The 12,034-nt window shown below is 37.5% G+C and overlaps 1 long non-coding RNA gene across 1 annotated transcript; it reads right to left on the minus strand.

Moving 5' to 3' along the window:
* Positions 1-3,423: 3,423 nt before the first annotated feature.
* LOC123925198 lies at positions 3,424-8,249 on the minus strand. Its single transcript, XR_006814930.1, has 2 exons — positions 8,153-8,249; positions 3,424-3,567 (listed from the first exon to the last, which is right to left on the minus strand). It is a non-coding gene; the product is annotated as an uncharacterized LOC123925198 (long non-coding RNA).
* Between the last annotated feature and the right edge of the window lie 3,785 nt (positions 8,250-12,034).

Raw genomic sequence — 12,034 nt, forward strand, 5'->3', positions numbered from 1 at the left:
ATCTGCCAAATAGTACAATAAGTATTTTGCAAATATAATTTTATTGATTCTTCAGAATAGCCAAATGTGGTAAGAATTATATCTCCTTTCACAGATGAGGTAAATGAAACTTGAAGAAGATAAATAATTAAACTAAGTCATAAAGCCAGAAAGAGGTGGATCTGAGGTCTGACCTATAAACTTTGTGTCCTTTGTAAAGTCTCATTTTACTTTGGCACAGTTCTGTCAGCCAGGTGGGCTATTCCCTGGCTTCCTCTGATAACTGGTTGACTGATTTCATGATAAGATGGAAACAGTAAATAGATTATTATCCTTTTAGTGACAAATTCCTGAAAGTCTCCTTGCTTTAACTAAAGGAATTCAGTTATAACAATTAGATTATAGGCATAATGGTAGGCAGTTGAAGGAATTGTTGTCTTAAAAAGGATAGATTCAGGAACAGGTCTTCAAAAATCAGGCAATGTGGATATTTCCCTATGCCACTAACACCAATCGCCCACAAGGATCAGTTGTTTAGGTGATACGATTTTGATATTAGGAGCTCTAGGAAAAGCAGAAACAAGACAAAAATTTCAGCCACAGTATCAGATAAACTTTGAAGGCTAAGGAAAAGGCAAGAAAGGCAGAAAAGACAGAGGAAAAAAGAAGAGAGGGAAACATACACAAAAGAATAGAAAACATACAAAACAGTGAAGTGGAGAGGGGAAGAGAATGGCATCCATTTGTTTTGTTGTTGTTTTGGGTTTACTTCCTTTAGCTACTCAGCTTTCAGTCCTCATTCTTCCAGTAATAGCATCCCCATTTACTTTTTGGTAATTCCCTCCTCACTTTTGGATACCATCTGGTTCCGACTGTTATTTGGAGACCCTGCCTTCCCCCAGCCTCTGAGTAAGGAAGAGTTAAACCTGGCTAAACCAGTTAAATGCTCTCTTCCTGGAATCAGAATCCTTTGTTTCAGAAGCAGCTGTTGATAAGTTCATGCTGTGGAGACTCCTGAGCTGTTTGGGTCTGTCCTTTCCACCACTGGGTCTTCAGCTTCCTCTTCTCAATTCTCGGAGCTTCCCCAATTTTCCCAATAAATTCCTTTCTTGCTTAAGTTTACCAGAGGCAGCTACTGAGGTTTGCAATCAAAGAAGAGGAGCTGATACAGTCAAGGAAGAAGGGAGGTGGAAATAAATGCTGAAATTAAGATCTGGGATGAGATCCATTGAGAATCTATTTTCAGTTCCCCAAACACTAGGTACTGGGGACAAACCTAGTTCAAATCTGAAACAAAGTAAAAATTAGTGTTCCATCATCTTAGATCTCTAGGAGCAAATATACTCACTCTATAAAGTAGCAGAGGGTTTCCAAAAGGTGAGAGTAATATTCTTTTCCAAGGATAGCCTATTGCAGGATTGACATTTCAATTTAGGTTACTGAAGAAGGATGTGTTTCCTGAAAGGCAGAGATTTACCTTAGTTTTTACTTTACAAGATCTTTGTGTCTTTGATAATTTCACATCTTTGGCATGACTAAAGGATTTTTCCATTCAAATCAACCTCCTTCAACTTGGCTAGTCCCTCCTCCCTCCACTCTGACTTGCCCCATGGGATTCTTTCTTTTCACTGCCAGGGATTAAATTCTCTGTGAAAGCCTTGAAGGCAATAGACATCTGTACTGGAAAGGAGATACAAAACTGTCCAAAAAGAGAGAAGCACTCCCAAAGCTTAAGTGAGAAAATAATTGAACTCTTATTCATACTGGAAAAAAGTCTGGTTTCAAACTGAGTTTCTTATTGACTTTTTTTTGGGTCATAAAAGGATCATCGTTTGTGTTGAATAAGAAACGGTTATTGTTCTATTTTACCAAAGATGCTAAGTTTGCATGTTTTAAACATCAAACAAACATCTCCATAGAGAATGGCTTGCTGCCAATTTCTGGTGAGCAGGCCAGACTTTCAGAGCAGCCCACTTAACACCAATTCTGTGTTGGTGGGTGAGCCATTCAAGATAGAAGGCTGAATTAGAATTCAGTCCTAATCCTAGGGATGATGGTTTTATTAGGTCTTAGCCTGATGGTCAGAACACAGTCCCACCTCGCTTTAGTAGCTCAGATCTATTGCTCTCTCCTCAGGCCATGCACGTGACAGGCGTGGTGTTGTTAGCCATGTGCAAAGAGCAGATGCCATGAGTACAAATGAAAAGGACCCAGAGTATATAGTGTAGACCTTAACTATCAGTCCTAATCTCTCTACCTTATAAGTATCTTACATTAATATTATATTCTGGCAACTGTTGTGTGGAGTCCTATGTTGTACCAAATGAAACTGTCAGTTTAGACAGGATAAAGGGGATCACGTAAAAATGATATATTATCAGAACTCTATCATCTCAATATTAGGCGTTGTTCAGTCTATTTACCTAACAACTCATGGGAAGCCTGAGGCAGGAAATGAAGGAATATGGTCCATAGAAGAGACCTGAGCTCTGGATATTAACTCTTAGAAAATAGCCCCCTGAAAATATCTTCTTTTTATGTTTATTTGCCATGGGAAATGGTGTATTTTTTTGCTCTGTGTGAAAATTCAGCTTGGGGAAAGAAAAAATCACATAGGTTATTATGTCAGGTCTCCCAAATGGTTATAAGACTGACCCCTTCGGTAAAACACCTCAGGCTTCTTTGCTTTTCTTATAATTGCTCGGGCTTCAGTTCTATTGAAAAGCGACTGGAAAAGCCATTCTATGAAATGACTCTTTAATATTTGATAAATGAAGTCCGTCTTGTGGGCCTAGATCGTTGCAGCTGTCATGCTTCTCGGCTGAGACTGTGTATGCACATGGGATGGTCATTAAGCAAACCTTTTAAGATGACAGGACTTCAGTTCTTCTGTCTCATTTCCCAGAAAGAAGAATAATGGAATGAAGTCTAGAGAGTTAAAAGGGAAAGAAAAGGCTGGGCACCCTTCCCCCACCACAGCTTGCTAACCTAGAAAGGCAACATAATTTGTGGTAAAGAGCTGCATTCTAAGTGGCAAAGTAAATAGGAGGTATTTATTTCTACATCTTCATGACAGTTTAATGAGATAGGAGGAGAATATTATTATTAGGCCCTTTCTGATTTGAGAAAATGGAGACAAAGGGATGCTGGAAAATATACTAAATATTACACTATTAATCTGAATTAAAAGACTACTTGCTCAAATATCTTAGTTCAGGGAAATGAACCCCCAGCTGGAGAGTGAATTATACAATATAGATACTAGATACTCACTTTTGTCTGGATCCAGACTTTATTTCCATTCTAGTCCAAGTGAGTTTTGCTTTTAACCACAGACTAAGAGAGCTCTGGTCTCTCCCCAGAGAAATCAGACTGTCAGACCTCTCCCTTGGATTTCTCCTTCCTGCCACACGCTCCCACCCCCATGCATACTACACATACCTACCAGCTGCCCACCAGAACCAGCTGCCTCAGGACAGGGCTGTCACGGGAAGTCTTCCTATGGATGGACAGCCCTTGGCAACAGCATGGATCCTCAGCAAGAGTGTCCCTTTGGCTTCGGTTCCGGCTTTGGGCTCTGACCCAGGTCTGGCAAAATAATACATACCCATTGTAGAAAACATGAAAAGTACACAGGATTTTAAAAAATTGCTTATAATCTCACCCCCCAGAGTGACCACTGTCCATATATTGGTATAATTTAAAAGTTTTAAAAGTTAGATAAAATTTAAAAATTTTATCTAAATAAAACATAGAAGTGTTCATTTAGTTGGGGGTCACACTATATATGCAATTTTGAATCTACTTTACTTTTTTTTTAACTGTGTATGTGAGCATTTCTCCATGTTATAAAAAACATTCTTTGTAATTGCCACACACCATCTATGATATAAAAAATAATGATTATAGAGATCAAGGAGAAACCACAATACTGAAGGAGGAAAAAGGAAACAACCTAAAAGATGAACATGGAGGAATGATTGTTCTAATTAGCAATTTGCAGATCCTAAACATTATGGAGGAGGGTGTTCAAGGAAGAGATTAGGAACTAGTACATAAGGAATGAAGCTGTTTTGATAAATGTATAAAATAATGAAAAGACGCTTGTTAGTAAAGGCATAATATATAATATTTAAACACCAAAAAAACAATTGCTATTGTGCAGCATCGAATTATATTGATAACATTAATTAATTAAAAATTTATTAAATAATACAAGGGAAATGCCTACATTTTAAAGATTTTTTAAAAAATTATTTGTTAGAGAGAGCATAAGCAGGCAGAGCGCAGGCAGAAGCAGAGAGAGAGGGAGAAGCAGGCTCCCTGCTGAGCAAGGAGCCCCATGCAGGACTCAATCCCACAACCCTGGGATCATAACCCCATATGAAGTCAGCTGCTTAACTGACTGAGCCACCCAGATGTCCTGGAAACGCCTACATTTTTAAAAGAAGCCTAGAGGAAACATGAGAAAAGGAGCTCCTTAATTGTAAGAATAATATTCTTAACGTGGCATTGCAGGTTCTGACATTAGATTCCCTTTGTGAGCTTTAGTGAGAAGTTAGAAAAAGAGGTAGACAGAATGTTAAAAGCAGAACTTCGAATTCCTCCCCATCCATGCCAAAGATTATTCTCAAGGACAAGAAAAAAATGGGGCAGTATTTGACCTCTAGCAAAGTAGTTTGTGTTCACTGGAGATTGTTCTGATACCACCAGTCCCTCCCTCCTTTGTTTCTGAGCTATCTCCCTCTTCCCAGTTACAGCCCAGGGATGGGCGAGAGCTGGGAGGACAGGGCCCTGGAGAAGACTATGGCTTATTGCAAAGATAATGGGCTGGGGCTCAGACAGAAGCTGCCTTCCAATCCAGGCATTGTCACTTCTAGCTGTGTCGCCAGGGCAAGTGACTCAGACTGTCTGGGATTCCCTTCCCCCCTTTATACAGTGGAGATAATAAAATCTTACTTCTTATAGGATATTAAATGAAACTTGGTTGTTGTTCTTTATATTTTGTTTTTATTTTTCCATATATTTCAGTCCCTCCCACCCCCACTTTTTTTGACCATGGAGTTGTAGCTCATTTCAACAGTGATTCTGGTTTCTTGTTCATTTCATCTTTATCATTAATCACCTGAATTTGTGCTACGATAAGCTAGAGAGTTTCCTTCATCTTAGTACTTGTCATTTGATGTTTAATAAAGCTCATAGGTGGCACTAATAATATTTTTAAACATTCATTAAACAAAAATTCCCTCAATAAATTTTTTATTGAGAACCTAATATGTGCTAAAGCACTCTGTCAAATGATATGGCTAGAAATTAATAAATCCTAGCTATATAAGAAAATCAAAGAGACAATGTCCAATATATTCAGAGAAAGGTGTAGATAACTACTTTTAAAATGTATAAGGCTGGTAAAAATTGGATTCTCAGTATAATATAAATTAATGACAATATTAGTTTAATTTTAGGAAACTTTCTGATAGGGTAAGAATATGAATTTAGAATTAGAAAGGTAAAATGGAGTGGTAATAAGGAGACTTAATTTCAGCCCATGCATTAGCTATATAATTTTGAGCAAGACATTTAATTTTTCTTGACTTTAGTTTCTTTATCTGTACAATGGAATTCAGGGTCACAAACTAAAATAAATCAAATATTCTCTCAATAACTCATGGGTTCAAGAGGAATTCACAGTGGAAATTATAATTAGAATGGTAATTAGGACGGTAATGGTAATTAGTATTAGAATGAAATACATGTATTTAAATGAATTTAAAATATAAGATTGAAAATAATTGAGTTACATGTGCATCTCAAAAAGCTAGGAAAAAACAAAGTTGGAAAAGAAAATAATGAAATTAATAATGGAAAGTAAGAAAATAGAAAAATAATAAAAATATAGATTATTAACAAAACCAAACCTCATTTTTGGAAAGAATCCAGACAAAGCAATTTATGGAAATTGGCAATTGATGGCAATTGATGGGCTAAGCTCACTTATAAATTTAGGTGCAAAATTTCTAAATTAAGTACTAACAAATCATACTCAATACCGTATTACAAATACAGTGTGATTAATGGTACAGACATTATGGAAAACATTTCTTAAAAAAATTAAAAATACAATTACTGTATGATCGAGCTATCTCACTTCTAGGTATATGTCCAAAAGAATTCAAAGATCTTATTAAAGAGACATTTGCACACCCATGTTCACTGTAGCACTATTCACAATAGTCAAGAGGAGGAATCAACTCCAATACCGATCAACAGATGAGTGAATAAAGAAAATGTAGAATAGACTGGTAAGGGAATATTATGCAGCCTTAAAATGAAAAAAAGGAGGGAAATCTTGTCACACACACTACAACGTTGATGAATCTTGAGGATGTTATGCTAAGCAAAATAAGCCAGTCACAAAAGAATACTGTATGATTCAACATATTTGAAATGTCTAAAGTAGTCAAAATCAAATAGAGAATAGAAAGGTGGTTGCCAAGAGCTGGGAAGAAGAGAATTAGGGTTTACTGGGTATAGAGTTTCAGTTTTGCAAGATGAACATGTTCTAAAGATCTGCTGCACGACAATGTGAATATCCTTAACACTACTGAACCATAAAATGAACCCTTAAATATGAACCCTTAAAAATGGCTGAGAAGGCAAATTTAATGTTATGTGTTTTTACCATCTCACTGGCATGAGATTATGTGATTATGGCATAGTGGATTAAGAAAAATGATTATGGCACAGCAGATAATACTTAGACACTGGAGTGAAATGGCCTGGGTTCCAATCCTACTTCTACCACTTATCTATGTAACTTTGGTAAATTACTCTTCTGTTCTTTAGTTTCTTTTTTCTTTTCTTTCTTTTTTTTTTTAAGATTTTATTTATTTATTTGACAGACAGAGATCACAAGTAGGCAGAGAGAGAGGAGAAAGCAGGCTCCCCACTGAGCAGAGATCCCAATGCAGGGCTCAATCCCAGGACCCTGGGATCATGACCTGAGCCAAAGGCAGAGGCTTTAACCCACTGAGCCACCCAGGCACCCTGATCTTTAGTTTCTTATTAAAGTAAAAATAAAAATAGATCTTAACCCCCCAACCCAAATAACAACAACAAAAACACATCATGAGCAAGTAGGTTTATTCCAATATCTATCATTCTAATCCACTGTATTAAGCGGTAAAAGGATCAATAGATGCAGAAAAATGTTGTTAAAATTCAACACTTGAGGGGCGCCTGGGTGGCTCAGTGGGTTAAAGCCTCTGCCTTTGGCTCAGGTCATGATCTCAGGGTCCTCGGATCCAGCCCAGCATCAGGCTCTCTGCTGAGCAGGGAGCCTGCTTCCTCCTCTCTCTCTGCCTGCCTCTCTACCTGCTTGTGATCTCTGCCTGTCAAATAAATAAATGCAATCTTTAAAAAAAAAAATTCAACACTTGAAATGTGTTTCTCTATAACTTATGTGGCTTTTCTTTCTCTTCCTTTAGGACTCTGCTGAAATGTCATCTTATCAGTGAGGCCTATTCAGACCACCCTGTGTGTACTGACACCCTACTGTGCCATGTCCCCTAACCCTGCTTTAGTTTTCTTCACAGAAGCACTTCCTAAGCAAAAAGATAATAGAAGAAATGATAAAGATAAAAACAGACAAATTTGACTACTTAAAAAGGTAACACTTCTGTATGCCAAAAAAACCCCCACAAAAAAACAATAAACAAAACTAAAAGGCAAATTTCTTTTTTTTTTTTTTAAAGATTTATTTATTTGACAGATAGAGATCACAAGTAGGCAGAGAGAGAGAGAGGAGGAAGCAGGCTCCCCGCTAAGCAGAGAGCCCGATGCGGTGCTCGATCCCAGGACCCTGGGATCATGACCTGAGCTGAAGGCAGAGGCTTTAACCCGCTGAGCCACCCAGGCGCCCCGCAAATTTCTTTTTTTTAAAGATTTTATTTATTTATTTATTTGTCAGAGAGAGAGAGAGCACAAGCACAAGCAGGCAGAGTGGCAAGTAGAGGCAGAGAGAGAAGCAGACTCACTGCCGTGCAAGGAGCCCGATGCGGTACTCGATTCCAGGACCCTGGGATCATGACCTGAGCCAAAGGCAGTGGCTTAACTGACTGAGCCGCCCAGGCACCCCTAGAAGGCAAATTTCAAAATGGGGGACAGTATTTACCAGCAATATAACTGGAAAAGGGAAATGAGTTCATCATCATCATCATCATCATCATCATCATCATCATCATCATTTATAGAAAGAGTGGGCAAACCTGCATAGAAAGAGTAAACAGATTAGTTCATTCACAGAACATGAATTAATGACTTAAATATTTAAGAAAAAGCTTTCAACCTCACAGAGAGGCTAAGAAATTTAAATAAAGAGTTGTCTTTACATCCTAATATGTAGTTTTCTATTTGCAGTATTTTAAATGTTAAGCCTATTATTTTATAAGTGGCAAGTAAGAAAAGTTGTATAAAAAAGATTCTTATTAGGAATGTCCATTTAGGCTTAATGTATGTGATTCTTTAATTCTTTAAATGGCTTAATTTAATATTGTACATAACATAAATTTTACCTTGACACTGAAATAAGATGATTGGTAGACAACATACAGAACCACCATATATTGTTGGTTGTAAAAGATACAGGTTAACAGCATGGATGACCCTTAAAGGCATTATGCTGAAGATATAAAATGTCCAAAAGAAGGCAAATATATAGAGACAGAAAGTAGAATAGTGGTGCCTAGGGTTGGGAGTGGGAATAACGAATGAGTGTAAATGGGAATGAAATTTCTTCTTGGGGTGATGGAAATGTCCTAGCAGTAATTAATGGTTGTACAGCCTTGTGAATATACCAAAATTCATTGAATTCTATACTTAAAACAGCTGAATTTTATGGTATATGAATATTTCAGTTGTTTAAAAAGACTAGTTTAAGACTTTAGCCAGATAGAACTCACAATCTCAATTTGAAGTGACATCAAAGGTATGGGAAGCTCACTAGAATTACTTGTGACTAGCCAGTAGAATCTTGTGTTTCTATCCTTAGATTTCCCTTATTTTTTGCAGGAGACACGTCATTAACTAAAACTTCCTAGAGGCATTTAGATGTAAAGAAACATCTGATTTATCTACTAATTCTTTAAAACATACTTTTATAAATTAAAAATACACACAATTACTAGAATCAGACTAGTAGTGGCTCAGAGAAGACCCATTGCTTAAGTAATGGATTAAGCTGCTTTGCAACTACAATTTAAATTTTTCATTCTTCCAGCAATTGATAACTGAGTGTTTACTATGACTAGTTTTAGAGGTAACTGCCAATAGATAATTATATGTATAGAAGTGATGATGAAGATAAATATTTTAAAATGCTCTTTGGAGGGGCGCCTGGGTGGCTCAGTGGGTTAAGCCGCTGCCTTTGGCTCAGGTCATGATCTCAGGTCCTGGGATCGAGTCCCACATCGGGTTCTCTGCTCAGCAGGGAGCCTGCTTCCCTTTCTCTCTCTCTCTCTCTCTGCCTGCCTCTCTGTCTGCCTCTCTGTCTACTTGTGATCTCTCTCTGTCAAAAAAAAAAAAAAAAAAAATCTTAAAATGCTCTTTGGAGTCAGGCTTATGTGCTTAATTTCTAAGCATATCCTTTTAAAAAAAAATAGGTAATACCAATGCAAATTTACTCTCAGTCCAGGAATCATGATGGTTAATGCATCAAATTAGTGAGATTCCATTGTGTTTGCAGAAGTGTTAGTGAGGTTATTTTGGTAAGTCTAAATGATTCTATAATATATTCATTAAAAGATATTTGCACAATGAAATATCACCTGCCACTAGTCAGGATGGTTAGTATCAAAAAGATAAGAAATAACAAGTGTTGGTGAGGATATGGACAAAAGGGAACCCTTGTGCATTGTTGGTGGAATTGTGAATTGGTGCAGTCATTATGGAGAGCAGTATGAAGGTTCCTCAACAAAATAAAAATAAAAATACCATATGATCCAGTAATTCCACTTTTGAGTATTTATCTGAAGAAAACAAAAACACTCATTCAAAAGTGTATATGCACTCCTATGTTTATTGGAGTACTATTTACAATAACCAAGGTATGGAGGTAACCTAAGTGTCCATCCATAGGTGAACAGGTAAAAAGATATGTTATATATTCATGCAACGGAACATTACTCAGCCATAAAAAGAACAAAATCTTGCCATTCACTACAACATGGATGGACCATGGGTATTCTGCTAAGTGAAATAAGTCAGAGAAAGACAAATGCCATATGATTTCACTTATACATGGAATCTAAAGAACAAAACAAACACAAAGAAACAGACTCGGCATTTTTGAGTTATATGCCCGATTAACAGGTACAAAATTCCAGTTATAAAACAAATAACAGCATAGGGATGTAATAACTTTATATGATGACAGAGGTTAACTACACTTATCGTGAGGAGCATTTTGTATTGTATATAATTGTTCAATCACTATATGGCACACCAGAGTTAATATAATATCATATGTCAACTACACTTCAATTAAAAAAAGATATTTGATCAGAATTAGAAAATTGTATGCTAATTCCAATCACAGCAATCAGTTCTGAAACACTGTACTAATTGGAGGCCTCTGCTAAGTCCTCTGGGACCCACCTCTTACTCAACAACTTAATTCCATACCAGCCTTGAATGGCTTTGTGTGAGTGTGATAGGATAGTTCCCTCCCTGACCCACTGGGATGGAGTACCATTAGAACTGGATCTGTACTCATGAGCATGTATAAAAATTGGGCGATGGGCCATGGATTTGATGTTCATAGAACCATCCTTGACCAATGGAGAATGAAAATTGGTAGATCAATGTTAACCCTTTTTGTCTCCTCGAAAGCATGCTTAAGGCTCCTTGGTGATAGCCAACTCAGTAACACATCCTTGTATTGGTTTTTCCTTGTTCCCAGTTCGACCCCCTCTCCTCTCAGTTGATATTCCTGCATCCTGGCCCTATTTTTTTTTTTTTTCAAAAAAAAACCCCTAACTTCATGCAAGCCTTGTCTCTCATTTTGGAGGAACTCAGTCTAAGACATACGGGATATTTGATATATGCAATCTATAGTACTTCTTAGTAAATTCTTGCTGAATAATCGACAATGTTGTAGCAATAGGTTTCTATTTTTCACTTGAATTACATCGTTTGAATAGTAGAAACCCCTAATGTTACAGGAAATAAGGCCCTAATGTACATTTGATGGCAGATTCTTTTTAAAAATTTTTTTAATTTTTTTATTCTTTTTAAAGATTTTTATTTATTCATTTGATAGACAGAGATCACAAGTAGGCAGAGAGGCAGGCAGAGAGAGAGAGGAAGAAAAGCAGGCTCCCTGCTGAGCAGAGAGCCCGACGTGGGGCTCGATCCCAGGACCCTGAGATCATGACCTGAGCCGAAGGCAGAGGCTTAACCCACTGAGCCACCCAGGTGCCCCTGATGGCAGATTCTTCATAGTATAATTCTGACTGTATATGTCACTTGAGCTGTATATCAGGGTCATTATCATTAGGAAACTAGCTTAGGCCTCAGGAGAAGACAGTAATGATATAAAATGGTGTTCAGGAGTCCAGGTTCTATATGTTCCTTTTTGCCTGAAGGTGTGCCTGCCTCCCTCGCCCTCCCCCCAAAATAAATAAAAATAAAGGAGCCAAGTCAGAGATAGAGATGGATCCTTTATTTTACTTATTTAAGTAATCTCTGTGCCTAATGTGGGACTCGATCTCACGACGCCAAGATCAAAAGTCTCCTGCTCTACTGAGTGAGCCAGCCAGATGCCCCAAGAAATGGATCTTTTAAATGCAAAGGGATTTGGTAAGAGAGTGGATCTGCTTAATCTTCCAGAGACTTCTAGCTGCTCTCCAGTCTACCACAGACACTTGAGAGTTCTGTAATAATTCAAAGTTTAGGGGCACTTGACTGGCTCAGTCTGTTGAACACAGGACTCTTAATCTCAGGGTCATGAGTTCAGGCCCTATGTTGGGCATGGAACCTACTTAAAAAAATAAAATGA

The sequence above is a fragment of the Meles meles genome, chromosome 14 (assembly GCF_922984935.1).
Source record: "Meles meles chromosome 14, mMelMel3.1 paternal haplotype, whole genome shotgun sequence".
NCBI lineage: Eukaryota > Metazoa > Chordata > Mammalia > Carnivora > Mustelidae > Meles > Meles meles.